The sequence below is a fragment of the Rhinolophus ferrumequinum genome, chromosome 14, assembly GCF_004115265.2.
Source record: "Rhinolophus ferrumequinum isolate MPI-CBG mRhiFer1 chromosome 14, mRhiFer1_v1.p, whole genome shotgun sequence".
In the NCBI taxonomy this organism is placed as follows: Eukaryota; Metazoa; Chordata; class Mammalia; order Chiroptera; family Rhinolophidae; genus Rhinolophus; species Rhinolophus ferrumequinum.
The window spans coordinates 26,844,232-26,871,621 of NC_046297.1; the positions used below are offsets into that span (position 1 = coordinate 26,844,232).

The 27,390-nt window shown below is 37.0% G+C and overlaps 2 pseudogenes; one reads left to right on the top strand and one right to left on the bottom strand.

The window, feature by feature from the left end:
• Positions 1-880: 880 nt before the first annotated feature.
• On the bottom strand, positions 881-6,217 carry LOC117033702 (RNA-binding protein FUS-like; annotated as a pseudogene).
• Positions 6,216-27,390, top strand: part of LOC117033703 (protein ZNF365-like) — an 84,916-nt pseudogene continuing 63,741 nt past the window's right edge.

Sequence of the window (27,390 nt, forward strand, 5' to 3'; positions counted from 1 at the left end):
CTGCTTGGCTTTATTCTCAGGATAATTCTTTCTCATATGGGCAATATGGACACTTTGTTTCTTTTCCCATATTTTGACCTATTTGTCTCTGCTTGGCTTTATTCTCAGGATAATTCTTTCTCATATGGGCAATATGGACACTAGTAGTCCTAGATGGTAATTTTTCCATAATCCCAGATAAAAAGCATAATTCTATTTTATTCAGCAGTCATATCGAGGCTCATGGAGGACCCAAATTAGCTTTGCCTGAGTCATATGATCCCCATGGAAGGAACAGTGTTTCCAGAGAGACGGTTCCTTCAGTTACCTGGCCTAGTCATCCTCTTTGGGCAGGAAGAGGCAACTTATTGATGTCTCCACCAAAATCCCAAGGAGTGGAGCATGTTGTTCTCCTACTGATAGAGAGGTTTTGGTAGACCAATTCTTAAGCTGGCTATGTGTGCATAGTATTTTGTCTGTTCCTCTGTACACCACTAATACTTTATATACTAGTTCTATAATAATTTGCTTGTCACTTACTATACTTGCTTGGTAGCAGGGACTACATATTTCTATTTGTGTCCCTATTACTTAACATGATATGTGGCATGAAGTTGGCACTCAATAATTTATATGCTGGATAAAGTAATATATTAATTGATGAAAGAGGTTGTTGGTTGTGGAGAAACATCTCTCTCAAACTAATTATTTTATTGATTTGCTTTAATGTTTTCTTTCTTTTTTTCCTTCTTTAACTAAAATGATGGTTTTTACTGGGATCCAGAGATATGGTTACAATTTTATAATCCAACACAAAAAAACCATGGGTGATTAGGAGTTGGAATAATGGGGGTAACACTTGGTATAGAAGAAAAGCTGCTCCAGGACCTCAAGAGCCAGGCTAATAAGGCCTCTCCCTGTGGTCACCCCTGGAGTCCATGTTGCCAGGGCCAAAGCCACCTCTGTCCCCACCACCCAGGCCCCCTCGGAAGCCCCCGTGTCCCTGCCTCGGCCTCAGGCTCGGTAGCCTCCCCGATCATAGCCTCCTCTATTGTCTCGATCTTCGATGATCATCTCCATAGCTACCCCCTATGTGAGAACCTCCGGGGCCTCTTCTGGGGCCATCTGGTTTAGGGGCCACACACTGATTGCATTCATTCCTCCAAGAAAAGTTCATGTTCTCACATGTAGGGTTGAAGCACTTCCAGTCCTGTGCTCGCTGCTGTCTCCTGCCACTGCCACCTCCACGGGGGAATCCGCTCTGGCCACGGCCACCTCCTTGGTAGCCTCCATGGCCCTTGGGCCCTCCACGCCCTCGGCCTCCACGCCCACTGCCACCCTGGTTGAAATCTGCTCTGCTCGTCAAGTAGCAAATGAGACCTTGACAGGATTCCCAGAGAATTATTTACCGTCAAACCAGTCAATAGCCGCTTTAGCAGAAGGTGGATGATCAAATGATACCGGTGCCTCTCCCTTCTGCTTGCTGGTCTCTCTGTCCGTTTACAGATTAATCATGGGCTGTCCCATCTTCCTTTTCATCTTAATGAGAATCTGCTTGAAGTAGTCGGCCACAGACTCCATGGTGACATTCTCGCCCAGGCCCTGGGCGAAGATGGTTTTGTTGTCGGAATTGTCCTGTTCAGAGTCATGATCCTTGGTCCCAAGGGCCACCAAATTTATTGAAGTCACCACAGCCACTTCCGTCCATTCTGCCTCTGCCTCCACGGCCACCTCCATGGCCTCTGGGTTCACAGCCACCATTGCTGCGGTTGTAACCACCCCGGCCATGGCCTCCTCGGTCCTCCTGGCCTCCCGTGTAGCCACTGCCACCACCACTTTAGTCCTGACTGCCATAACCGCCGTCACTGCTGCCACCACTCCTGGGGGACTAATCTTGGCCGTAGTTCTCTCCACCGCCCCCTCCGCTGCTGCTGTTGTACTGGTTCTGCTGTCGGTAGCCTTGAGGAAGATTATAGGAGCTTGGCTGCTGTCCATAGTCTTGCTGTTGGCCTCGATAGCCAGACCATAGCCCCCACTCTGGAGCTGCCCATAGTTGCTGCTCTGAGAATGTGGGGAGCCATGATTTCTTGTTATTTTAAAGCCTTGCAGACTGGCTCAGTTTATGATTAACTTGTTTCAGCTTCTAAGGCATTATCTCTGCCTGCACCTGGAGGGTGCTTGCAAGCTGCTGAGGAATGAGGTGGGAGTGACTGGTTCTCGGACACTGAGGACTGAAGACTAGCAGGATAATTGGTGGGCTTTGTCATGAGATAATGACTTTGGGAAAGTTTCAAGGATTTTGTAGTTTGTATGTAACAGTCATAAATTTACTCTTAATGAGATAATGCATACTTATGATTGTTAAGCTGCATGTACACAGATGGTATAAATTGGTGAAAGAAAGTAAACTCAGTGCTTCAGCATCACTGGAGACCGATCGATCGCATCATCATCATCATTTGTGAGTGTCTTTATTCATTCCCACTCCCCCTTTCAGGTTCTTCGTTGATTCGTGGCTGCTGGTCGGCCACAATTGGCGTCCAACGTGGGGCCTGAACACGGGGGAATCAGTGAGGAACACCGTACAGGTTGGGCCCAGCTCGGTTATAGAGTTTTGAAGGTACGGTGAGTAGGACACTGTCCCCTCGGTCGAATGAGTGTGTGAGTGAGTGATAGCTCCACGACCTCGTGTTACGGAGCTTGTTTGGGCTCGAAACTGCATTTCCGGTTCTGTCTTACGGCATAACGGCGATCAGAACTGTGTTCTGCCTGGTCGGGGGGTTATACCGACACGCCTCTAGCTACGACAGATTTGGTCCCGAGAGGGACACGGCCAGACGGGCATCTGATTGAATTATTTGTGTGAAAGAAGGGCCGAGTTAGGGAAAAGAGAAATAGGTCACGCTATCAGCAAGGACCTGTGTGTTAGAAGATTTGAGAAAATAGGTCACGCTATCAGCAAGGACCTGTGTGTTAGAGGACTTAAGAGAATGGGTCACGCCAGCAGCAAGGACCTGTATGTTAGAGGACTTAAGAGATTACTTGCCGCCCGTGGCAGCAGGGTGAGCAAAGAGCAATTAGATAAATTTTTAGAATTTGTAAAGGAAGTTTGCCCATGGTTTCCAGATGAAGGTACCGTCAGCTTGGAGACTTGGGAAAAGGTTGGAGAACAATTACAAGGCTATTATAGTGTCCAAGGACCTCTGCGGGTCCCTGTAGAAACATTTGGATTGTGGACTTTAATTAGAGATTGCTTAGATCTTAAAAGGGAAGGCTGTAAGTTAGAAAGAGTAAAACAGGCAGGGAATGAAGAAACCCTTCCGTTTGCCGCTTCACTGGAAGAGCTGGGAGAAAGGGAGGGGGCTGATTATGCTGAGAAAACTTTTCCATCTGCCGCCTCTCCGGAGGAGAAAGAGGAGGGGGAAGGAGTCAGATATGCAGAGGGACTTGCTAAACATAATAAAGAGCCTGTTAGCCAGAAACCTCCAGATAAACACTGGGAAGATTTAGACCCTCAAGATCAGGAAGATTTAGTGGTGGCTGCAGCTCAAGAGAGCAGACGGCTTGCAGATCCTATGTTTACACTCGCAGAACAAATAAAGATGCTTCAAGGACAATTAGTCGAACTCAAAGTTGCTGTGAGTAAAGAAAATTGTCCTCTGGGTCCCCAGATTTCTTTAAGAGATCAGTGGGATACTCGGGGTAAAGACCCCTCCCGCCAAGTTATGTTAAACCAGGGTCAGATTCTGTTGTGCGCTCCCCTCTTCAATTGGCTTGCAAAGAGACTCATAAGCAGGGAGAGTCTTTAAAACAATTTAGAGTATATCCTGTCTTTGACAGGCTTGACCAGACAAAAAATGTGTTTAGAAAAAGAAAACCTTCTGGCCTCAGGTCTTATTATTACACCTAAAAAAGTACAGAGAAGTGAGCCTTATTCTTACTTGGAATTTCAGTTGTTTGCTCAGTATTTCACTCCACAAAAAATAGAGCTTAAAAAAGATCATCTTAAATCTCTTAATGATTTTCAAAAGTTGTTGGGAGATATTAATTGGCTGCGCCCTTCTTTGGGATTAACTACTGGAGATCTTAAACCACTGTTTAAAATTTTAAAAGGAGATTCTGATCCGACCTCCCCCAGGTCTCTTACTGAGCCTACATGGAAGGCTCTCTCTAAGGTTGAGAAAGCCATTCAGCAAAAAATTCTCTTTATTTTGGCAGCAATTCTCTATCAATCATGTTACTGGCATTCCTTACAATCCCCAGGGGCAAGGGATTGTTGAACGCACTCATGGTACATTAAAAGTCAATTTGCAAAAAATAAAAAAGGGGGAGTTATATCCCCTGACGCCCCATAATTACCTGTCTCATTCTCTCTTTATTCAAAATTTTTTGACCTTGGATGCCCATGGTAAGAGTGCTGCAGAGCGCTTTTGGCATCCTTCTACTGCCCCTCAGGCTTTGGTCAAATGGAAAGACCCACTTACAGGCTTTTGGCAAGGCCCAGATCCAGTCCTCATATGGGGCCGAGGGCATGTTTGTGTTTTTCCACAGGATGCAGAAGGCCCTCGGTGGCTGCCAGAACGATTGGTGCGACATGTGGACCCTCTACCTGCTGATGACATTGATGACCCTCAGCAATACAGAAGAAGACCAGACGTATTGGGCCTATGTACCTGATCCACCAATCCTCCACCCTGCTGTATGGGATGGTCCTGAGATTCCAGTCTATGTCAATGACACTCACGCCCTAGGATTGCCTTCTGATGGACACATAAAACAACATTTGGAAAGTTTTGTAAATCAGGCACTCCCTGCAGTCAGGTGACTGATTTACAAGATGGGACTAGAGACTGGTCTAAAAAATCTGTTAATGTATCTGCTTGTGTTCCTTCCCCATATGCACTTTTGATTGGAGATATTAATGTACACTTTGTAGGAAATCAATTTAATGTTTCCTGTAATAATTGTTCTTTAACAAATTGTATTTCTTGGGTGCCGTTAAAAACTAATGTTATGATACTTAAACAACCATCTTTTATTATGCTTCCTGTTAATATCTCTGGACCTTGGTATACTAAAAGAAATTTGGCATGATGCTAATGTGTCTTTAGATATGTCGACTTACGGGCAGCAGTCTTCCTACCCCGGTTATGGCCAGCAGCCAGCTTCTAGCAGCACGTTGGGAAGTTACCACAGCGGTTCTCATGTGGCCGACCAGCAGCCACGAATCAACGAAGAACCTGAAAGGGGGAGTGGGAATGAATAAAGACACTCACAAATGATGATGATGATGCGATCGATCGGTCTCCAGTGATGCTGAAGCACTGAGTTTACTTTCTTTCACCAATTTATACCATCTGTGTACATGCAGCTTAACAATCATAAGTATGCATTATCTCATTAAGAGTAAATTTATGACTGTTACATACAAACTACAAAATCCTTGAAACTTTCCCAAAGTCATTATCTCATGACAAAGCCCACCAATTATCCTGCTAGTCTTCAAGTCCTCAGTGTCCGAGAACCAGTCACTCCCACCTCATTCCTCAGCAGCTTGCAAGCACCCTCCAGGTGCAGGCAGAGATAATGCCTTAGAAGCTGAAACAAGTTAATCATAAACTGAGCCAGTCTGCAAGGCTTTAAAATAACAAGAAATCATGGCTCCCCACATCTCCCCCTTTTTTATTTTATTGAAGCAAAATCCATATTACAGGAGATATAAGGTGACGGTGCCTGTCTTAGGCACCCCGGGACCGTCTCATCAATTAACCCGTCTTTGGAACTTGTATTTTTTAATACAAGCCCTGTCTTAGGTGTTGAAGGACCTCCCAGGATTTACCCGTCATTGGCTAACCCGTCCCAATACATACAAGGGGGAGAGAGAGACTTAAGGCCTTGTCTTAAGCTCAAGCTGATGGATGTCAGCTCGCAAGTCTAACATCCTGCTGATGAAACATTTAATGAGGATGGGGAGTAAGCACAGAACCAAACAGACACAGATGCCCAATATAAGAAAAATCCCTGTGGAGCTGACAGTGTTATAGCCTGTGTTTTGGGTCTGTCCATAAGAACCATAGCTGCTCTGGCTATAGCCAGAAGTGTCCGCTGACTGGCTGTAACCACCGTAGCTTTGCTGTCCCTAGGGCTGATTGTTCTGCTGGGAATAGCCCTGTCCAGGCTGGGTGGGGTAGGCCCCATAGCTTTGGGTTGCTTATTGGGTATAGTCGTTTGAGGCCATGTCGGCAGACGTGTGCACAGGCCGACATGCAGCCAGATTCCAACAACACAGAGCACTGATGCCTAGAGGACTGACTTTAATGCTTTCTTAAAAGGCTATTTTGTTCCTGGATTATGAAGAAAAAATAACTGATTAACAACTTCGTCTACACTCAAACAATGGTGTTATGTTGAGTCGATAAGTGACACCTGATATATCAATATTATTTTCCAAACTAAATATACTCAACTGGCATATTGCTATATATAGAATTTGTTTTGATGTCATACAAATACTACCTAAAGCAAATGATGTATAATAACTGTCTTTAACACTTTGCAGTGCTCTGGCTGCATTTATCTGGCATTTGTGGGCTCGCATATGACACCCCATATGCATAATCTGTTATAAACAATAAACCTACCTAATGATTAGTGCATGACATGTCTAATTATGTCTTAATTATATTTAGTCCTTTAGTCCTATACATTTGGGTATAAAAGAATTAATTTTGGAGCTTCTGGAAATAATAACAAAACTAAAATCAATATATTATAATTTTCTCACCATTTTTATGTCCCCAGAGACTTGAGGTTTAACAGAATAAAATAAATTCTTGGGAGTACCTTCAAGAAACTCAAGAATTTGAACATTCTGTGAATACTTATTGCTTACCTGTGGGATTTCAAAATCATGAGCTACTTGTATTGCAGTTTACCATGAGAAGTCACTTTGAGAGTAAAGAACAGCTAGTGCTAGAATGAAACCTTGCTGGAGGTCTCATCACCAGCAAAATTTCTGCTATTTATTTTTACTGCCTATATTTTTGCTACTTTCTGAATTTAGGACATATTCATCTGGTTGTCATTTACATTCTATTTGTGTAAAAGAAAAAAAGCTTTCTGAGATGAAGAAACAGAAAAGCAGCTAAATAACTTGTCTATGGGTTCCCTAGCTACAGTAATATAAATGGAATTAAAACTCATGACTCCAAAGCCCATTTCCCCAGTATGCTTTTGGATCTCCTTATTTGTGATACTATGAAAACTTTACCATCATGTACTTAGAGGGAAAATTACAACTTCATGACTAAAATCTGATAAAATTTTTCCATATTTAAAACACAAATTTTATTCAGCCTATACATATTTACCATATGTTGTGTGCTTAACAGTTTGCTGGCTTTAGATACAGACCAAAATACCCATGATCTTGCTATGATATAGCTGAGAGTCTGACCTTGTGAGATGATCAATAAATACAAATCCAACTGTAAAGCATATGTAATGAAAATGTAGTAAGTGCTAAAATGAAAAAAAGTAAAATCTATGAGAGATGATGACAGGAAGCTTAGAACCATTAACAGTGTGCAATATTTAAAACAATTTTATGCTGCATTTATATTAATACATAATACACATAGAGTGAAAGTACTGAAGATAAGAATATTCATTGTTGTTAAAACCATGTGGGTGCATTTGTCTTCTTGTCAAAATGTTTTCATAACGAAGTTAGTGATAGTATCAATTTAGCTGAACTTCTCCCCATATAGCCAAGTTAGTCCTTCTAACTTTAAAGTTGAGACCATGACTTTACACTAGGTACTTTTCCCATCTGGTTTCTTCCAGTAATTAATGCCTGAATACAAATACTGTATCACAATATCTCTGGTTGGGATGATATAAAAGCATAGGAAAGTAAAGTCTGCAAGATTAATTCCATGCTGAACAATGAAGCAATGGTTCTCGAACTGTAATGTGTAGAAAATGTTTCCTGGAGTGCTTGTGGACATGAAAATGCCAAGCCTCTTCCCCAAAGATTCTGATTTAATACTTCTCAGGAGTGACCCAAAGATTGTATTTTAATGAATATAGCTAGGGGATCTGATACTAGGAGAGCATCATTATGGAAACTTCTACCACTGCCTACTGAAATACGTAGATGATAAATAACAAACTGTCTTATTAATTTATCAAACTGTTAATATTGCCAAATGTTATCAAATCTCTTCATTAAAGGAGTATAACAAAATGATAATCTCTACTGGAGTTTATCCACATTTTGGAATATAGTACACAATACTTTAATTATTAGTGAATAATCCACCTCTTCATTTGGTAAAAACCATACTTATTAATTTGTTTCTAAATATTTTTGTTAAAAAAACATATTAAAATAATGATCATTTATGGTATTAATTATAGGCTTCATATATACTAGTGGCTTTATATACTTTAGCTCCATTCCTTGCTGCCACACTTGTGGTAGATGTCATTATTTTCCTTTGACTGATAAGGAAATTGAGACGCATAACTGTAATATAATTTACCACATTTATACAGCTAGAAAGGGGCAGAGTCAAGATTTACACAGTTTGATTTGCTAACTGCTGTGCTCTATGTTTTCTCATGATAGCTTTCAGGAAGGCTAGTTCAACATAATAGATGATGGGTCACTTTAGTAAGTTGTGTAGGCGAGAAGGAAGTAGGGTAAGAAATGGGACATGGAAAGACTCCTGGGATTGGAGAGAACTTGTGTTAATGAGGTGAAGACCCAAGGACTTAGGGGGTTCTGAGGACCTATCAAATTTTTACTTATGCTGCAAGTATGTTCATAAAAGAAAGTGAAAATTAAACCTTTTAGTGTAATTACTGAGGTCCTAATTGTGTTTTTTTTAACTATCAAACTACCAAATCTTGTAAGAAAATCACAATATTTAAAGTATTTCTCAAATATGATATAATTATGGGGTCTGTCTTACTATGTTTTATATGATAAGAACTCTTCACTATGTTTTATTTTATGAGAGCTTTTGATCATGTTGATGATCACCCAGTCATTATTCCATTCATTTATCTTTATTCAAAGATCTGACAGAATGCTTTCATTTTTCTCAAGACTTTAAAGGACTGATGTTTAATGGTTTTCCAAAGGTGTTATTCTGTAAGTAGTCATAATTCAGCTAAGATACTTGATTTGTTTTTAAGGTTATCTTGTGATGTAGCAAGGGAGCAAAATTTCCAGCAGTAAATGTTAGCAGAATTTCACAATTGGACTTATGTGGGAGAATTTAAAACAAAGCATCAATTCTTGGGATAGTGGAAATGTGAAGATTACATTTGGCTGGAGCTCAAAGGGACTGATTCTGTTGGTGGTAAGTTCATGCATAGTCCCTTTAAGAGGAGCACCTGGGAGTGCAGCCGCACTCATTCTCACTCAGTCACAATCTCCGCTTACTTTCACATCCAGAAATTATGGGTCCTTTTCATCCTGGCACTGGAACCCTGGGCTGGGGTGAGGCTGGAAACTCTAGCCCTTCTAGGGGTTCAGGGAGACCTTCACAGCCTAAATATCTGTCCTGATCTTTAATGGTGACACATGGGTGTGTGACCAGCCTGTTCTGCATCTCTGCTCCTCCTACCAGTCTTGAGGTGACTTCTTCCACACATCTTTTGTTATAGAGATTCAGTTCAGCAAGATTTTAGGTGATTCTCAATGATGGTTGTTTTGTAGTTTAGTTGTAATTTTGACGTGGTCGTGAGAAGGTAAGCACAGCGTGTACCTACTGTGCCCTCTTGGTATTCCCCTACTTTGTAACTCTTTTATTTTATAACTTACTTTTAGAATGAAAAGATAACCACAAGGGATTGTATGCTGATCTAGCTGGTAGCATACAGACTATCCAAATGGAAAAAGAAAAAAATCACAAAGATCTGGATAAAATACAAAAAGCAACTCTATGAATGTATCAGTCGGCAATCAAGTAGCCAGAACTTGAAAAGCCAAAATCTAGGAAGAAAAGGAAGCTTGTTGAGGTGACACAAATGTTTTGTGCAACATTTCCCTCTCTGGCCGTTTGCTAATTCAATATGCAGAGTATGGAGGCTGAAGAGAAGGCCATGGGAACTCAAAGATTGAAGTTTAAGTCTACCAAGACAACCAGCACTAGAAGGCAAAGATACCTAAGAGAAGGCAGCCACAAAATAGTAAAGTGAAGAGTTTGCCGGTCACTTCAATGCAGGCATTTGCCAACTTAGAACCTACGCACATGAGGAGAGATTGCCAAAAAACATGCAGAAAGCAGCTAAGACTTAAAAAGTTAATCAGAGATTTTTGGTAGTTTTAAGATACCAGAAAAACAAAAATAATAGTTTAGGGCCCATCACAGAAAAGCTGAGCTTGATAAATACTCCTGGTTTTAATTTTGTGCCTCTGAAGAGCTGTGCTCTAAGAGCAATAGACCATGCTAGACTGGGCCAAGTTGATCTTCTGTATTCTGTCTGCCTCAGAAAAACAAATTAAACTCTCTCTGGGAAAATATAAAATGATCCAAACCCTCTACAGTTTTTTATTCACAAAGTCTGGCATTTGACAAAAGATGTCCAAGCATACCAGGCTAGCAAGAGAAAAAGCAGACAACTAAACAGGCCAAAATTATTTAAGATTTTGAAATTATATAACATGGACTTTGAAATAATTAGAATTAATACATTCAAGGGAATATATAAAATGATGTATTTTTTACCAGAGAAGAGGAAATTATTATATATTTTTCTTATAAAAATTGTCAAACTTAGAGACTGAATTGATTAGTTCAGTAATAGATTAGAATACAGCAGAAGAGATCATTTGAGTACCGAAAGATAGTTCGTTAAAAATTACCCAGATAGTAGCGCATTGGGGAAAATAGATGGAAAATATGGGAAAGAGAATAAAAGACAGAGATGACAGAGAAAATGTGTCAGAAGCAAAAATTAAAGACATTTTAAACACGTTTCCCCAAAACAAAAGACCCCAAGCCACAAATTCAAGAAAGCTCTATGAAACATGCAGGCCAATAAAAAGAAAACTATGCTCAGGCACATTGTACTATTAATTGCTGAAAACCAAAGACAAGGGGATAATTTTTTTTTAATTTAATTTAATTTAATTTTTTTTCAAATTTATTGGGGTGACAATTGTTAGTAAAATTACATAGATTTCAGGTGTGCAATTCTGTATCACATCATCTATGAATTACATTGTGTGTTTATCACCCAGAGTCAGTTCTCCTTCCATCACCATATATTTGATCCCCTTTACCCTCATCTCCCACCCCCCCACCCCTCTTACCCTCTGATAACCACTAAACTATTGTCTGTCTTGTCTATGAGGTTTTTTTTTTTTTTTCTTAGACGTTTATCATTTATATCCCTCACACTGTGGACCCTCCCCCCCATCCAGTATCTCTCTAGACAAGGGGATAATTTTAAAAAATACCCTTAGGTAAAGATATATTATTGAAGAAATAACCATGGAAATGATGAAAGTAAAAACAATGGGAAAGTATTTTTGAAGTGCTGCTGAAAAAAAATAACTGAGAGACTTGAATTCTATTCACAGGGAAATTGCTCTTTAAAAATGAAAGTAAAAATAAAGACATTTTCAGACACATAAAAACTGAAATAATTTGTAGTCAGTAGGCCTGCACATATTTTTTTCTTTAAGCAGAAGGAAAAGGATCCAAAATAGAGAAATGTAGGCAGCAATGGAGAACACGTTAAAAAGTACATATTTTGACTAAGTTTAAATTTAATATTTACTCTTATAATAATAATGTGTTTAAAATACATAGTAACAATAGCAGAGAATGTAGAAGGAAGTTAAATACAATTAAAGTGCTTTAAGGTACTTATTTTGTTCAGAAAATGCTGGATCTATCATTTTAAGGGAGACTAATTAGTTAGGGATACATGTAATTTCTAAGGTAACCACTAAAAGAATAATAAGAAGTGTATACTTACGAAGTTAATATGAGAAAAATGGAATGATGGAAATTATTGGATTAATCCAAAGAAAACAAGAAAGGTAAAAGGAACAAAGAACAGACATGGGGAATAGAAAATAAGTGGAAAGACGGTGTATTTAAACACAAAGACATCAGTGATTGCATGTAATGTAAATTTGCATTTTCTGATTAAAAATAAATATTGTCAGACTGGATTACAAAACACAAACTAAACAAATATATTTTGTTTAAAGAGAAAAACAATAAAGATCAGAAGTACAAGCCTACCAACAACTGTTTTTGTTATACTCATATCTAACAGTGATTTCATGTTGAATAAAAGACCAATTCAACAGGAAGAAGATACAGTAATAAATCTGTGTGCACCTATAAAATTGATAAAGCCAAAATGCACAGAACTAAAAGGAAAAACAGAAATATCCACAAATCTATAATTGGAGATTTTAACATTCTTCACTCAGTATCTAAGACAAAAATGAATAAAGACATAGAAGATTTTAACAACACAGATAATGAATTTTACCTAATTAACACACATGGAATGCTGCACACAACTATAGAATAAATATTCTTTTCAAATGCACGTTAAACATTTTTTTAAATAACCATATTCTCTATCTTAAAGCAAATTTCATCAAGTTTTAAAACATTACAGTCATAGAAAATACTTGTATGTACTTTGACTTTAGTGGATTTAAGCAAAATATAATTTAAAATATCTAGAAAATCCCAAATGCTTGGAGATTAACCAACACTCTTCTAAATAACTCATGGATAAAATAAAGATATCAAAGAAAAATACATTTTGTATTGTGTAAAAATGAAAATGTGAAACACAAAATCTTGAGAAATATAGCGGAAAGAGAGCTTAGAGGGAAATTAATAAACTTAAATGCATATTTTCGAAAAGCAGGGTCATATGGTAAATCTATTTTTAATTTTTATTAAAAAAAGGAAAAACAGAACGATGAAAATAAATTATGTAAACATCTATTTGAAGTAGCTAGAAAAAAGAACAGAAAATAAGCCAAGTATAGCAGAAGGGAAGAAATTAAATAACAACAAAAATACCATATTAATCAAAGAAATAGAATATAAATGTATAAATGAATGATAGGAAAGTTTGACAAGCCAAAAGTTAAACTTTAGAAATGGCCAAAGTGTTTTTGTTTTTTAAATCAATTATATGGTAGCTCTTAGTAAGACTTAAATAGAAAAAAATATCAATATCAAGAATGAAAAGAGGAATAATTTCAGATCCTAAAGTCAGTTAGACAAAGAAAAAGATATTATGAATGACTTTATGCCACTCTACAACAGGTCCTTGAATAACGTCGTTTCCTTTAGTGCTGTTTTCTCATAAGGTTGATGAGTTGACATAGGAACTTAACTCCTGTTTGTATCAGTTTACCTATGGTAAAATTGTATTGTGGTATGAGTATGTCATTTTGCAAAAAGTCGCAGAACCTATTGAAAACATTAAGTGAGGGCTTGCTGTATTTTAGGTTACATGAGATGATTCCTTATAAAACACTAAAGTGATATAGAAGAAACCTCTATTACAGGTATTGAATTCCAGACAAAGAGACAAATGAAACAAAATCATTTCCCAAAAGAAAACTCCAGGCCCAGATAGCTTTACTAAAGAATTATTTAAGACATTTAAGGAAGAATTGAAATCAATCTTATTCAAACCCTGTCAGAGGATAGAGAAATAAATATGTCTCAATTTATTTTATGAAGCCAGCATAATCTTGATAGCAAAATACAGAGAGATAAATTTCAAGTCAATTTCTCTCATGACTATAGATATGAAGATTCTCAATAAAGCATTAGCAAAACTGATTCTAGTATATATGAAATCGTGACCAATTTGGATCTACTTCAGGAATTCAAGATTGATTAAATATATGAAAATCAACATTAATATAATAAAAAATGAAGAAATAATATCATTCTAGTCAAAGCAGAAAACCATTTCATAACATTCAATGCTCACTGAGATAAAACAAAATCTCATTACAAGCTATGAATCAAAGAAATCTTCTTTGATCTCACAGAAGATAACCACTAAAATCAGTAATAAACATTCTAATTAATAATTAAATAATGAAAACTCATCTCCTCAAATTAAGGATATGAGATGGATGCTTATTCTTACAACTTATATTCAACATTATATCAGAGGCCTTATTTTTTGCTATAAAGCAAGATAAAGAATAAAAAATGATAAGGATTGGAAAAGAATAATTAAATAGTATTATTTACGTGTCTTATTCATGTACACATAAAACACAAAATAATATTCTGATTGACTATTACAGTTAATAACTCAATATAATGATGTAAAAGTCAAGCATATTTTTATATTTTAGCAAAAACCATTTCAAAAAAATTTTGCAATAATCTTAAAATTTTTGATAACTAAAAATAAATGTAACAAAGCCTATATATCTATGAGAAAACTGTTAAACATTAGTGGGAGATATTAAAGAAGTATGAAATAAATGAATAAATATATCATGCTTATGGACTGGAGGACTGGATATTACTAAGTATCATTTCTGATTTATATAGTCAATGCAATCCCAGTCAAATCCCAGTAGACTGTTTTTTGGAAATTTACAAACTGAATATACAAAGGGCCAAAGATAACTAATCAAATATTAAAGTAGAACATGGAAAAAATCACCTAGACTACTAGATACCAAGACTTACTATAAATCAAAGAAATTAAAGATGTGGTATTGGTTTAATGACAAAAAAACTAATAAACAAAATGAAGAGTCCAGAAGCAGACCCACATGTAAGTGATCACTTGAATTGTCACAAACGTGTACTGAACTACAGTGGGAAAATGAAATTTTTCAAATAAATGGTGAAGAGTCATTTGGATATCCATGTAGAATAGATATTTTGACACTATTACACGAATTTGCTGATATACAATAATCAATTCCAGATGGATCATAGATCATGAAAAAAGTAAAAATACCAAAACTTCTAGAAGATATAACGTAGAAAAAAAATCTTCATACCCTTAAGACAGATAAAGATTTCTCAGAGGACACAAAAAGCACTAACAGTAAAGAAAATGATTGATGTATTGGATTTCATTAAAATTAAAAACTTCAGCTTACCAAAGATAACACTGTGACTAAAAAGAGAAGCTCTAGCCTGGGATATTTGAAATTATGTATATCCAATAAAGGATTTGTATCATGAACTCTTACAGATTAATAAGTGAAAGACAGAAACACACTAAAAAATGGGTAACATCTTTGAACAGTCATTTGACAAATGATAATATTCAAATGGCTAATAAATTCATGAAATGGTATTCAACTTGTTATCTGGGGTTATTCAGCTTCATTCCAACTGTTTAGAGAAGATACTTGGTATGATTTCAAACTTTTTCAATTTATTGATACTTGATTTATGGTTTCACATATGCTCTCTCCTGGAGAATGTTCCATGTGCACTTGAGAAGAATGTTTATTCTTTACTCATGTTCTAAAGAATGTTTATTTTCTGCTGTTGTGGACTGTAATTTTATATATGTATATATACGTATATGTATATATGTATATATATATACATATATAATATAACATATAATCACATACATGTCTATAATTTATGTAATTGCTTACAACTATAAATGTTTCATGATCAATTTTTTAAATGAAAATATACCATTTATAATTACAAAATCAAATATATCTATTTAAATAAATATATATGTTTTGTTGATTTTAACTATATAGTTAAATGTGGTCTTGCAAATTTGTTAATCTCTATTATGAGAAAATATGTATTCAGTATAAGTTTGGCAGTATAACATCATAACAGTAGAGCTAGTGTGAACAGAAAGACTCAGGTTATTCAAGTGGACACAGCAAGAATGATGACAGCTTTAATTCTTTCTGCCATTGCTCAACCTTTCAACTTTCGATACCGAAAATAGCCTTTTTAATTCATAATTAATAATTGGCTTGTATATTTATATTTTGCTAAGTTTACGGATTTGCATGTTTAAATTGAATAATTGTTAAAGTACAAATTGACTGTTTGGTTCACAATGACAAACATTGGCTTTGAAAGAGGTTATATTTACATTTTATTGGATCCGCTATTTTGAATGTTTGTCAACATAACTATAATCCACCTCTGACACGTACTATTCAGCAAAAATCAAAAACAGCAAGCTTGAAAGTCTGTTTGGAGCTTCTAAACAGAGCATATATCTACCTGGGAAAGTTCTCCTGCTCTACAGAGCAGTAGTTGTATGAAGGGTACTAATAAAAAAGTGAAGGAAAAAGGTGGTACTACAAGTGAACCAAACTGGGAATCTTAACACGTGGGAATCTTAAGAGCTGTTGCCTCAGATTCAAAACACTCTCATTGTTAAATGAGGTTTTAAAAAAAGGATTGAGGTAGGGAATGATATATTTATTGTAGTAGAACAACAGATGTTTATATCCTTACATCAGAGTGAATGAAAAGTTGCGAAAGTTGTCTTGGCTTATATATTCCTACAGATAGATGATAGATAGATAGATAGATAGATAGATAGATAGATAGATAGATAGATAGATAGATAGATAGATAGATAGATGATAGATAATTATCTGAATGGTGGCTAGCACATGGTATTATATAAATGTTACTTCTGGTTATTATCTTTGATAAAATACTTTTTTCCCCTTCTGCCACCTGCCCTCTCTCCCTTCTCCCCCGACTCCGGCTGAGGAAGTCGGTTGCTAGTCGTCTGTCAGCTTGCTCACGGAGACTCACGGCCATCCACGCTGCCGGCCACCGGCTGCTCATGGTGGCACACAGTAGCCTGTGGAAGCACACAACAGCCCGTGGCAGCCCACAGCAGCCCACAGAAGCCCACAGCAGCTCACAGCAGCTCACAGCAGCCCAGAACCAGGAAGAGCTGTTATTCACAATCTTAGTTGTAGAGGGCACAGCTCACTGGTCCATGTGGGAATCGAACTGGTATCCTCTGCGTTAGGAGCACGGCGCTCCAACCACCTGAGCCACTGGGCCGGCCCATACTTTTTTTTTTTGAAAGGTATTTTATTAGAAATGATGTCCAAAATTCTCCCCTATATTAAAACACTTATTCAATGAAAGTTTAAAATATTTCTTACTTTCCTAATTAATTTAGGCCATTTGATGCTACCATCACATAGCAAATTTTTAGCACAAAAAATAAAATTAGGTTTTCAAATTGCATTTTTTTATTGGGCCTTCAAAGATATCGCTTTATAACAGACATCTGGCCATAACAGACCTTAATTCTGGTATAATACAATGAAATCCTAGTTTGTTCATTATTTTGTGAGGCTCAAAGACTACAGGATATTTTTAAAAATCAACACCTTTATATCTTTGATTGGCTGTTTAGTAAATCTGATTATAAAAAAGAAGAGAATAATAGGGTTCCAGATCACAGTTTCCTTCCTTAGGGTACTAGGAAATCTATTTTGAATAAATATATTAAAGACAAGCAATTATTGGGCATAAGCCAGGAAATCATTTCAATGCTGAGTTTTTCTTTTCCTTTCTTTTTCTACTGTATGACTATAGCTTGCTACTTCCTTCTTTCCAGCTTTTCAATTTGATTTTACCTCTAAGCAGCCCCAGTCATGTGCTACCATGCTCTTATAAAAAATGTTTGCTCTTATTATTGCTATCCCTCCAGACCACTGCATGAAATTTGGACCCTAACACTTCACACCAAAAAATAGATTTCTCTCTATCAGAAAGAAATCATTATATATAATATTGTTTAGCATTTATAATATAATATCATGTAATATATGATATCATATATTATTAAATATTATATTAATATTTTATTAACTATTAAAATTTAAACTTGCTTTCAATTTAAATGAATCTTAAGAAGTCTACATAAATGGTTGTAAAATGATAGAATTAGGGTTATTTGACCTACTGGGGAATCAGCTTAAAGATTAATCTATTTACAAATATTTGTGTTTATAAATATTTGATGATAAGGGTGGCTAGAAATTACATGAGTATTACATAATTTATAAAAGTAATATTTAAAAATCATGTATCTGTTTTTTCCTATGGATGCAAGAGTCTTACCTTGCATTATTCTTTAATATCCTAAGGATTCTCACAAAGTTTCCTGATAAAGCAGCATTCTCCATGGAAATAGAAATGTTGGATGACTTGTGCAAGCACTATAACTAGGACCTTGTCGCTCTGACTTCAAATTAAATGCTCTTTGCCTGTGTAGCAACTTTGCTGGTATCTTTAGTAATTTTTCAGGTTTCTATGTACTGAATTTTATTAAGTTTATATCCTCCAGCACATAGGAATATACCTTCTCATAATCATTATTTAAAAATTTAAATTACTTAAAGCTCATGTTATTTTTTCATTACTTAATATTTAAAATTTTTATTATTTAAAAAGTAAGTTTTATTAATAAAACTCTATAATGGATGGCTAATGATCATCATCAAACATAAATAATTGTCTTATCTTGACTAGTAGATTGCAGATTCATATTTAAAATGACTTTCAAAATGGGAACCCCTGAACCTTTGGCTATGTCACATTACCCAGAAGGATTTGATTTTAATAATGTTGAGTTTGTTTTGAGAAAAGGATGACACATATGTATCAGAAAGACATGGTGAGGTAGAATAAACTTCTAATCACCACATTTTCATTTGACCTCTTTTTTTTAACGCTGGCAATTATCTTTGTGTTAATTTACTTATACTGTGTGGTAGTTTGTTTTAGAAAAATTATCATTTCTATTCAGCAGATTGGAAACAAAAGTAAATATTTCCTATGATGAAACATAAAATGATCACCATAAGAATACCATTTTTAGTAGGAATGTGAAAAATGCTAAATTTAAAGGCAATACAACTGGCAGCAGTGGCACCCGCATTTGTAGCAGCAGTAGCTGCAGCTGCAGCACCAAGTCAGGATTTTTAGAGTAATGCAACAGAAGGCTTTGAGGAAAGCAGATAACCCTAGCAGGAGTCCCTTGAGAATGTGGCTATGTGCCTGCCAGTCTGTTGCCCGATGTGTAGAGACCATACCAGATTTAGAAGCCTATCATCATTGAGAGACCATCTGGAATTCAGTCACAATTACCAGGAGGAAACTTCTTGACAAAATGCAACCTCTTTCCATTCCTCAAAGACAGACCTAGTTACTTCCTCAGAACCCCTGAAACAGGGAAAATTGCAGAGCTGTGGCAAAGTGGTGAAGCAGAAACTTACTATGTTAACTTGTCTAGCATTTCTCATGACTACTCAAGGACAGGAAGCCTGTTTGAAGTGGTGGCACAGAGACCTGTGTGCTACGTGCAGACTTACACTGCAGTGGACCTACTTGCAGACTCACTGGATGGGCCTCAATGGAGTCCCAGACTTACCACCTCAGACACCAAAGCTGCTTTCGAGGCCCATGTCAGAGAAAAGTTTAATCAGATGGTGGAAGATTTAGACAGGACCATGGAGAAGAAAATCGATACATTCATCAAAGAGTTGACCTAGAAAACTGCCAAACTGTTGGAAGTTCGGGCAGCTTTTGTCCTGCTGACTCAGAAAAAGCAGGAAGCTCAGAGATGAGAGCGGGCCCTGAATAGACAGGTGGATGTGGCCGTGGAGATGATCACGGGGCTGAGGCAGCACCTGACAGAATCCTAGGAGGAGCTTCTCAGGAAGGAAGAAGTTGTTACTTTCCACCATTTCCTCAAAGCAGCAGCTGAGAAGGAGGTTCAAGGGAAAACTCAGCTCCAGGACTTTATTGGGAATCTGTTGCAATGGGCAGAACTAGTGGAAAATCAATTACGAGTACTATCATAGCCAGCAGGCTGCCAGCTTCCGTGGAAACATCAGTGAGCACGTACTCACAGATAGCTCCTCAAATAGGACATCCACATGCCAAAGCCAAGAGCACCCACATTCAGTGAATAATCACCCCAATTTCAAGACTCATTTTTATCCAAAGGATGAAAAGCCAAGGATGCTAGAGCCAGCATACAGCCTGCTAAGTCCATTCACCAACAGGCCAAGTCCCCAAGAGAACTCTGCAGACTATTTATCTTCAGTTCTTTTAAGAGCTCTTACAGAGCCTTGTGTGCACGGTTCTGTGATGAATGTGTGGGACCACTGCAGGGAAAGAGAAAAAGCCCTCCAGAACCTTCTGCACAAAGTAGAAAAAGATAAGACATATGCAATTGTAGTCGTTAAAACACAAGGCAGAGAATCCATGATTAAATTCTAATATTGATTACATGCTAAATAAACACACGGGCACACTTGTACCAGTATATACTTAAAGGAGGGGAGCAAAGCTGGAATAACAATGAACACTTACCAGGAACTCTTCTAAAGGCTTTGCATGCATAATTCATTTATTCTCGTTAAGTTCTTTGAAGATCTATTATTATCCTCAGGAGATATGAGGCACCAAAGTTTGGTAGCACACCACGAACTAGATGGTGGAGTGGTTGTCAGGCCCAGAGTGGATTCTCTACCTCTCCTCTCTACGCTAGGAGTGACTTCCCCTAGGAGTGCAAAGAAGGGTGGAACATTTCTGTCTTAGTGGGTATATAGCTTGACAGAGAGGACAAAGAAGCTCTGTAGTGAGAGTTGAAGTTTCATACCAGGAAGCATGGGAACTCAGTACTTCTTATTAAAAATTTCATAATGAGAAGAGCAGGTTTTGCATAGGTACATGTACTCAGGTGGCAAGTCCGCTGGTCTTTCCACTCAAACATGGATGATAAACTGCCCTAGATGGTTAGCACTCATTTCTGTTCCATGCTGGGGAGAGGGGCATGGCAGAGTGAACATTTGAGCTAGGGGAGACAAGGGACAGGTAGGTCCAGCTCCGGTAGGTCTCAGAGGTCTGAGACTTGATTTTATCTTTATCAATTATTAGAAATAATTTAGTACACTCAACGGCTTTTGCAAAAGACACTGAGGCCCAGATTGTCTATATGGATTAACCACAGGGCTAAAACCTGGTTTCCTTAAATCCTCATTCCAAGCCATGCTGCTGTTCATATTGCCTTTATGACTGTTATGCTACTTTATTGTCCTGTGGTCAAGTTTTATTAGGCTTTTGCTTCTTGAGAGTTCATATGTTATAAAAATAATGTGTGAGGCATCATTCTAGGTGATTTTGAATATTAACACGAGTTGTTTAACATACAGATTGTTATTGCAATATTGTCAGGCAATTACATAATCTCAAACTACATAAAATATCCCTCTGTACTAGTTTTCTATTGTAGCATAGCAAATTACCACAAATTCCATGGCTTAAAACAATGCCCATTCATGAGCTCACAGTTCTGTGGGCAGAAGTCTGGCAGGTTGGGATCTCAGCAAGATGGCAGCAATGGGCTCTTCTCTGGAGGTATAAGGAAATCACCAGCTCCCAGACTCATTCAGGTTGTCCCAGAATTCAGATCCAGGTAGTTGTGGGACTGAGTTCCTGCTTCTTTGTTTGGGATTCATTCTCAGCATCTATCGGTCTCTCTCTGGTGGCAGATGGCACCCTTCATCCTCACAGCCAGCAAAGGCATGACAAATGTTTTCTATGCTTTGAATCTCTCTCACTTCCCCTTCTGCCAGAAATAGAGAAAATGATCTACTTTTAAAAGGTTCATGCAAGTATGTCAGGCCTGTCCAGATAATCTCACTTTCTTTAACTCTAAATCAACTGATTAGAAACTACATCTGAAAAATTCCTTTTGCATATGTAAGGTAATATAGTCAAAAGCATGATCTATCTTCATATTCAAAGTCTTATCCCTGGGGAATAGTTCCTGCGGTGGTCCATCATAGAATTCTGCCTACCATTCCCTCCTAAGTCTGAAAGTCTGAATTTCTGCTGCATTATATTACTCATCATATATATATATATATATATATATATATATATATATATATATATATACACATATACATATATATATATCCTTATAATAGTATTTTTATATTAATGTATCATATATTAATGTATCATATTTTTCTCAGCAAGATTTTATACCAGCACATAACAGGACATTAATAAAATATGTTTACATGCTCTATAGTTTTGGAATACCAACTATTATTCCATTTATATTATATAGAATACTTGCTTATATATTACTAGAAAATAAATAAATACTATTCTAAAACCTACAGATCAGTAATAACTTTATGATGTGTGGAAATCTGTAATATATGCTCATGGAAGCAGAGAAAATTTTAGAGTAATATTTATAAAATCCATTTGAATATAGATATGCTGGATATATATTCACACTATTCTTTAATGGAAAAATTAACAAGATAGAAAGTACTTTTTGTTCATTTTACAATATATTAGTAATATAAAAATAATAACTCAAGAATTAAGCTTTTGCTAGACTTTTAAATGGTAAACTACTTTGCTGTTTAGCAATCTAATTTTCATTTCTTAGGAAGTTCATAAAAATAATGATATAGTGTCCTGAGGAAGCATACAAAAGTAACTTATTTAGTTGTCAGAAGAACTGTTTTTATTTCTCTAAATGTGTGAATTGTAAGAAAATTTCAGCTGGAAATATGCAAATTCCATGGTTATCCTATGAATTAGGCTTTTGTAATACCCAGAATTCCAGGAAAACAGGCAGGACATTAAGGGAAAATGTTTGCAATATGTTGCCTAAAACCACTCTGGGAATAAACTACAATGTTGTATATAACAAATTAGGAAAATCCTTTATGTTCATCTCACATATTCAGAATGAATATTCACATATTCATTAACACTCTCTTGCCCCAAGGATTAAATAAATTTGTGAAACCCTCAAAATATAGAAAACTCCTTCAGGATATCTCTCAAAAATATGGCTATAAGCCATATGTCTTCAGCTGTTACTTCCAGTTTAATGAAAAACCCATCCAAAGTTTTCTTGGTAACATTTTCATTGTGTTAGAAAACTACATTTTCAGGTGTTCCCTTAAAAATACAATACATTTTCATTGCAAAATTTTTGAAGTCTGATCTAAATTACAGATTATATGCTCCAGATTGTGCATCCAACTCTAAAAATATTTTCCCAATGTTGTGCGGGGCGGCCTGCAGGGCCTCTGGTCTGGCTCCCCACATAAGAATGCAAGATATGGCTAGGCCAAAAAGGAATAGCCATGGAGCCATACATAGGGGAGCCATACCACTACATTCTCTCTTGCGGCGGGGCAAGACACACACAGTAGTAGCCACACAATCTGCATTCCGCCATTCACTTCCCTGCCTGCCAAACAACCAATCAATCAACGCAGCCCGGCAGTTACATCAGTAGCCAATTGGCTAACCAGTTACAGCTGATGGCCAACCAATCACAGTCGATGGCCATTCACTACCCAAGTCAGCACCTCTCCACCCAAGGCCGAGAGCCTGGAAACTGCTCTCCAGGACTCCATCCCCACACCGAAATATACAAGAGCTACTAGAGCTTTGACCTATGTAAAACTGTTGTTTGAAAATGAGTTCTTGGTGTTGTAATAGGAAAGAATTCTAGAATGCATAACATGAGCCAAATAAGCAGTGAATTTATTACAGAAGGACAGTACACTCTCAAGAAGGGAGAGTGGGCAGGCCTGGAGAACAGCAACTGCCCCAAAGAACAAAGAGGCTTAGGAATTTATTCTAAAATGAGGGCATGAAATATTCAAGACTTAGGTGTGGCATTTTTAGGCATTCCCAGGTGGTTCCTCACAAACCATTCCTTCCCATCAGGCGGAGGGATTTTTCTGTCCTTATTTGGGACAGAATGGCAGTGAGTGGGTGAAGTGGGACCAGTCATGGCAGCACAGGGGGTGAAGATTTTCCCTAATCGCAATGCTAATAATATTAAAATCTATTATAATCAGCTAAAGTCCATCTTGAGGGACAAGATGGCATCCCGAATCTGTTCTAAGTCAACAAAATCTAGTTCTGGCCAGTGTGGTGACTGCACTTTTTCTTATTAATCATCTCATCTCTTCCCTTTTTTGTTTTCTCAAACTTTGTTTAGATTGGAAGGACGTCGAAGAAGATAGTGAAAGGAGATTGGAGTAAAGGTATATGGGATATTTTCTGTTTGCCCCAGGGATCCAATCCATGCCCTTTTCAACCCAGCCCTGTGCTGACCTGTAGAGACTGAAACTGGTTAATTCCAGTTGGCTTCAGCCAGTAGGGAGCAATAGCAGGATATTGAAGGGAAGAGATGAGATGATTAAAAAGAAATAGTGCAGTCACCACACTGGCCAGAACTAGATTTCGTTGACTTAGAACAGATTCAGGATGCCATCTTGTCCCTCAAGATGGACTTTAGCTAATTATAATAGATTTTAATCTTTGTTTTCTCAAACTTTCTCCTTCTCTCCCCCACAACCCCTTTCTCCCTGCATCCTTATTCTTTCTTCCAATGGTAACAAAAGAATTCTGGCTCTGGACGGGACACTTTCTTCTTGTACTTGGCCTCTGTCCCTTTTCCCCAGAATACTAATCTGGAATTATAATTAGCACCAACAATTATCTTTGACCCTACTCATTTTCCTCCTTCCTTCATTTTTGAGTCTTGCAAAAGGAGACTGTACCACTTTGTTAACAAATGACAGCATGGAACCCAGAGTTTTAATTCTATGCAAAATAATAGCAGGATAACCAGGTTTCTCATTTACCTTTTCTTTCTTGGAATTTGTAATTTTTAGCTTTTCAATAACATAAGAACAAACAATATTAGGATGTTTTCATGAAATAGCATGCTTGTGCTCTGTTAGTGGCTATACTAATTTTCCTTTCCTCTCAAAATAGCAAAGTGCTTGATATATACAGAGAAATGCCTGAATATGGCAAACAAAATAATATAGATTAATATTAGATTTTAGGCACCTAAATTATAGTCTCTTCCAAACTGAACTGGTGACCAACCTGATTCAACACCTTCTTATGCCTCTGGTCATGTTTTCTTTCTTGGTGAATGCTAATACCATGCTTTTGGTAATCCAGATTTGAAACTTGGAAATAACCTTTGTTATTTATTTATGTCCCCATACTTATCAAATATGATTGATTTTACCTCTAACTCTTTCAGGTCTCCTTATTTAGAACCTTAATTTAGGTTCTTATCAAGTCTCCCTTAGATTTTGTTATTAACCTCCTGTGTCAGACAATGTCTGACAGGAAACAATGGCACATAAAAATTGGGCATTGTGAAGAGAATTTAGTAAAGGAACTGTTACAAAGGTTTGGGCATAGTGTAGTAAAACACATGAAAAATGTGATATCCCATGCCTAGGAGATTTTATTACCCCTGAAGGGACAAGTGGAGGGAGCAAATATCAAAGATAGATATAGACATACATAGAGAGTTATGTGGAGAGAAACGCTTAACAGGGACTGTGGTCTTTAGATGGAGGCAGTTAGCCCTCTGCAAATCTTAGTAAGGAAGCCAAGGAGTAGATACTTCAATTTTACTTTCCTTCCTCCCTTCAATATCCTGCTATTGCTCCCTACTGGCTGAAGCCAACTGGAATTCAGAGGAGGAAGAAACCAATTTCAGTCTCTACAGGTCAGCACAGGGCTGGGTTGAAAAGGGCATGGATTGGATCCCTGGGGCAAACAGAAAATATCCCATATACTTTTAATCCAATCTCTTTTCACTATCTTCCTCGATGTCCTTCCAATCTAAACAAACATGACAACACAAAATAAAACAACAACAACAACACAATTTTTTTTTTATCCTACTGTCAGATTGATATTTGTAAATGCCATTTTTCCTTGAACAAAGAATTCTAATGTGTCTCCAGGGCTTTCAAGATAAAAAGGACACTTGTAGCAGGGCATACAGGTTGTTCACAATTAACTTCTATTTGCTTCTAGCTTTATCCCATTCCCAAATTGACGCCCCTAATCTGCACATCTCTAATGTCCTCTGGCAATGATAGACATCCACAACTGTGGATGCATCTCTGGGACTCTCTCCAAGCATAATCTCCTTTTAATTTAGACAATTCCTATCTGTCCTCCAAAACTCTACATTCTTTCTTATGGGAAACGTTTCTTGGCTCTCTCATTCAAAAATTGATTTGGATGACTAACATATCTCATAAATCTTTAACATAGAACTTTATAAGACATTTTAATTTGTTATTTGGTTCATTTTTTAGAGCTTTTGGAATGTTGAAGGCAGAAGCTTTGCCTTATAACTCTGAAAATAGAGTCAGGTATATAAAGAAGTGTTTAAAACTATATGTTTATTATAAAACATTTAAGGCCTCTTGAAATGTCTAATAATGAACACTAATGTAACCATCATCCCGATTAAGAAATAACCCAACAATAAACCTAATAGCATATTATTTTCTCACCACCAAGGTGACTACCATACTGAAATTACTATTTTTCGTTTCTAATATTTATTTATATTTCAAGTAGGGGAGGTTATATATTCCTAAATAATATATCATTTTGGAATATTTAAAATTTTTATTAAATAATGTCATACTGTATACTAATAATTATAGTGATATTTTGATCAGATATATGAATAAATCCAAACAATCTGCATCAACTACTAACCCCAAAACTCAAGGTGGCAGGATGAATTCTAATATGACCCTCACAATGACCATTTTCTGGAGTATGGATGCTACCTATGTGTATGATAAGGTAACACTCTTGTGTCATTTACATTATATGACAAAGGTAAAAGGATTTGTCATATTTAATTAAGGTCCCTAATCAGTTGACTTTTAGAAAAATCAAAAGAGTGGTTATCCTCGGTGGGCCTTACATAATCAGTTAAGCCCTTTAAAAGTGACTCTAAGGTACAGACATGCTCTTCCACTGGCTTGGAAGGAGAAAAATAATCACTCTGAACTGTCTGTGGATAGGGATGGCTTTTAGCAGTGGAGGGACTCAGTCCTTCAACTGTGAGGAACTGAGTTGCCCATAACCTGAATCAGTTTGGAAGAGGACTCTGAGCTCCAGGTGAGAACTCTGCCCTGGCTTCGATTTCTGCCTGCTGAGACCTTAGCATAGGATCCAGCAAAGCTTGCCTGGACTCCCAACCCAGGCAAACTGAGAAAATAAATGGATTCTGTTTTAAGCAACTAAATTTGTAGCAATTTGTTACATAGAAATAGAAAATGAATAATGTACTTACTTTTATTCCTCTAATTACTTTAAGAACACTTAAGAGTTCCTCCATTAAATGTCTTTTAGGAATATTTTAACATAAAGAGAAGGAAAGGTCTATCTATTAATAACTGGTAATCCTGAAGGCTGAACAATGTTAGAATTATAGCAGTGAGCATTTAAATCATCAAATTTTAATTTATTTACAATATTTATTTATACATTGTAAATA